The following is a 4,588-nucleotide window of genomic DNA, read 5'->3' as shown; positions in this document are numbered from 1 at the left end:
GGACTGGCAGCTCAATGTTCCAGGATACCGATGCTACAGGCGTGACAGAGATACAGGTAGCGAGGAGGGGGAATTGCCGTTTTGATAAGGGGGGGCATAACAACAGTCCTTAAGAGAGGTTATTCTTGGGGGTTCATCAAATGGATAGAACTTAGAAACAAGAAAGGAATGATCACTCCGATGGGACTATATTATAGACTCCCCAATAGCCGGCAGGAACTCGAGCAGCAGATGTGTAGAGAGATTGTAGATAGTGATGCACTATTAATTATGCGAGGACTAGAGAGTACGCAAAAACAAACAGGCTTTTATTCACAAAAGAAAGACTTGGAGCACAGCCATGCTGACGAACTGGTCCGGCGACTGAGCAGGGGGGGTGGGAGCAGTCACCTTTATACCCGGGGGGGGGGGCCGGCAGGGGCGTGTCCAAGCATGTCACACACACACAGGCAATAACTTTACAGTGGTTTACCACATTCACCCCCTGCTTTTAAAAAGAGTCCAGCGGGGGTGAGGCGGGTGGAACAATATTTACAAATTCAGTCTCTCTGGGGGCTTGATCTGCCGCTGCGACCGCCGTAGTGCCGGTTGTGGTGTCGGTTCCAGTGGCCGCGGTGTTGGTTCAGGCGCCAGGCCGTAGCCACTCGAGTCGTTTGTGGTCTCTTTTGGTTGTCGAGTGCGTGGTGGCAGCTCCTGGGGCTCGGGCGAGTCGTCTGTAGTCCCTTCCAGTTGTCGGGTGCGTGGTGGCAGCTCCTGGGGCTCAGGCGTGCTGTATACGGAGGTTGGGGGTGTGGGGTTGTGGGTCGTAGTGGTCCCTGGGGCACCGGCGGGTGCCAGGTCTCGAATAGAGACCGTGTCCTCCCGCCCGTCGGGGTACGCCACAGAGGCGTATTGGGGGTTGGCGTGGAGGAGCTGGACCCTTTCGACCAGGGGGTCCGACTTATGGGTCCTCACGTGCTTCCGGAGCAGGACAGGGCCTGGGGATGTCAGCCATGTCAGTAGTGAGGTCCCTGAGGAGGACTTCCTGGGGAAAACAAACATTCTTTCATGAGGGGTAGCATTGGTAGCTGTGCAAAGGAGTGATCTAATTGAGTGTAGTGCATCAGGGAGGACCTCTTGCCAGCGGGTGACTGGAAAACCTTTAGACCTCAGAGCTAGTAAAACGGCCTTCCAGACTGTCGCGTTCTCCCTCTCTACCTGTCCGTTCCCCCTGGGGTTGTAGCTGGTCCTACTCGAGGCTATGCCTTTGGAGAGCAGGTACTGTCGCAGCTCATCACTCATAAAGGATGCCCGGTCGCTATGGATATAGCTAGGGAAACCGAACAGGGTGAAGAGGCTGTGCAGGGCCCTGACGACCGTGGCCGAGGTCATATCCGGGCATGGAATAGCGAAAGGGAAATGTGAATACTCGACAATGACGTTGAGGAAGTATATGTTGCGGTCAGAAGAGGGGAGGGGGCCTTTGAAGTTGACTCTTAGGCGCTCGAAAGGGCGGGTGGCCTTTATGAGGTGTGCTCTGTCTGGCCGATAGAACTGCGGTTTGCACTCTGCGCAGACCTGGCAGTGTCTGGTTATAGACCTGACCTCCTCAATGGAGTAGGGCAGGTTACGGGCTTTAATGAAGTGAAAGAACCTGGTGACTCCTGGGTGGCAGAGGTCGTTGTGGAGAGTCTGCAATTGGTCTCTTTGTGCGCTGGCACATATTCCCCGGGACAGGGCGTCTGGGGGCTCATTGAGCTTCCCGGGCCGGTATAAGATGTCATAATTGTAGGTGGAAAGCTCGATTCTCCACCTCAAAGTCCAAAGATGTGCAGGTTAGGTTGATTGGCCATGATAAAATTGCCCCTTAGTTTCCTGAGATGCGTAGGTCAGAGGGATTAGTGGATAAAATATGTAGGGATATGGGGGTAGGGCTTGGGTGGGATTGTGGTCGGTGCAGACTCGATGGGCCGAATGGCCTCTTTCTGCACTGCAGAGTCCTATGATTCAATATTTCATCATTTTTGATCTTGCCCCGCTGCATGTTGTTAAACATGAACGCAACTGACCGTTGGTCCGTGAGTAGGGTGAATCGTTTACCAGCTAAGTAGTGGCGCCAGTGCCGTACAGCTTCCACTATGGCTTGGGCCTCCATTTCTAGAGAGGAGTGTCGAATTTCAGGGCCTTGGAGGGTTCGTGAGAAGAAGGCCACGGGTCTGCCCGCCTGGTTAAGGCTGGCGGCTAGGGTGAAGTCAGGCGCATTGCTCTCCACCTGGAACGGGATGGATTCGTCTGCAGCGTGCATCGTGGCCTTGGCGATGTCTGCTTTGATGCGGTCGAAGGCCAGGCGGGCCTCTGCCGTCAGGGGAAAAGAGGTGGATTTGATGAGCGGACGGGCTTTATCCGCATAATTGGGGACCCACTGGGTGTAATACGAGAAGAAGCCCAGGCATCTCCTCAGTGCTTTGAGGCTGGTGGGGAGGGGAAGTTCCAGGAGGGGACGCATGCGGTCGGGATTGGGACCAATGACCCCGTTTTCCACAACACAACCAAGGATGGCGAGGCGGTGTGTGCGGAATACGCACTTCTTATTATAAAGTGGAACTTTTTCAAGGAACAAATACTGGATGTCCTTGATAGGTATGTCCCTGTCAGGCAGGGAGGAAATGGCCGAGTGAGGGAACCATGGTTCACGAAAGAGGTGGAATGTCTTGTGAAAAGGAAGAGGGAAGCTTATGCAGGGATGAGGAAACAAGGTTCAGATGGCTTGATTGAGGGTTACAAGTTAGCAAGGAATGAGCTGAAAAAGGGGCTTAGGAGAGCTAGGAGGGGGCATGAGAAGTCCTTGGTGGGTCGGATCAAGGAAAACCCCAAGGCTTTTTACTCTTATGTGAGGAATAAAAGAATGACCAGGGTGAGGTTAGGGCCGGTCAAGGACAGTAGTGGGAACTTGTGTATGGAGTCAGTAGAGATAGGCGAGGTGATGAATGAATACTTTTCTTCAGTGTTCACCAAGGAGAGGGGCCATGTTTTTGAGGAAGAGAAGGTGTTACAGGCTAATAGGCTGGAGGAAATAGATGTTCAGAGGGAGGATGTCCTGGCAGTTTTGAATAAACTGAAGGTCGATAAGTCCCCTGGGCCTGATGAAATATATCCTAGGATTCTTTGGGAGGCAAGGGATGAGATTGCAGAGCCTTTGGCTTTGATCTTTGGGTCCTCACTGTCCACGGGGATGGTGCCAGAGGACTGGAGAGTGGCGAATGTTGTTCCTCTGTTAAAGAAAGGGAATAGAAATGACCCTGGTAATTATAGACCGGTTAGTCTTACTTCGGTGGTTGGTAAATTGATGGAAAAGGTCCTTAGGGATGGGATTTACGACCATTTAGAAAGATGCGGATTAATTCGGGATAGTCAGTACGGATTCGTGAAGGGCAAGTCGTGCCTCACAAATTTGATAGAATGTTTTGAGGAGGTAACTAAGTGTGTTGATGAAGGTAGGGCAGTTGATGTCATATACATGGATTTTAGTAAGGTGTTTGATAAGGTCCCCCATGGTCGGCTTATACAAAGAACAAAGAACAATACAGCACAGGAACAGGCCTTTCGGCCCTCCAAGCCCGCGCCGCTCCCCGGTCCAGGATTGAATCCTGAATCCAGGATCCCCGCCCAATTTTCCAGCCTATCTACATACCAATATCCTATCCACCGAGCTGTCCCTCACAGCTACGATGCTTTGTTCATCACAACCTATTAACTCACCCCCACCCCCCCATTCCAGACCATGTGATCTCCAGGGAGAGGCGAAAACCCAGAGTGAAAACCCCAGGGCCAATATGGGGAAAAAAAAATCTGGGAAATTCCTCTCCGACCCCCTGAGGCGATCGAAACGAGTCCAGGAGATCACACTGGCCCTGATCGGAAAATGCTTCCCAACCCTAGTCATTTCCACTTCCACGAACACCATATGAATTCCCTGCCCCCGAGACAGGTTCCCAACTATCCGCAGTCTCGCTCTGTACTGGCACCAGCAAGATGATCATAGAATGAAGCCTTGAAACGAGAAACAAGGAACAATTAGCCCGCGCCGCTCCCTGGTCCAAACTAGACCACTCTTTTGTATCCCTCCATTCCCACTCCGTTCATATAGCTGTCTAGATAAGTCTTAAACGTTCCCAGTGTGTCCGCCTCCACCACCTTGCCCGGCAACACATTCCAGGCCCCCACGACCCTCTGTGTAAAATATGTCCTTCTGATATCTGTGTTAAACCTCCCCCCCTTCACCTTGAACCTATGACCCCTCGTGAACGTCACCACCGACCCGGGGAAAAGCTTCCCACCGTTCACCCTATCTATGCCTTTCATAATTTTATACACCTCTATTAAGTCTCCCCTCATCCTCCGTCTTTCCAAGGAGAACAACCCCAGTTTCCCCAATCTCTCCTCATAACCAAGCCCCTCCATACCAGGCAACATCTTGGTAAACCTCCTCTGTACTCTCTCCAAAGCCTCCACGTCCTTCTGGTAGTGTGGCGACCAGAACTGGACGCAGTATTCCAAATGCGGCCGAACCAACGTTCTATACATCTGCAACATCAGACCCCAACTCTTA

The sequence above is a fragment of the Mustelus asterias genome, chromosome 16 (genome assembly GCF_964213995.1).
Source record: "Mustelus asterias chromosome 16, sMusAst1.hap1.1, whole genome shotgun sequence".
NCBI lineage: Eukaryota > Metazoa > Chordata > Chondrichthyes > Carcharhiniformes > Triakidae > Mustelus > Mustelus asterias.
Note: the sequence above shows the minus strand (reverse complement) of the source record.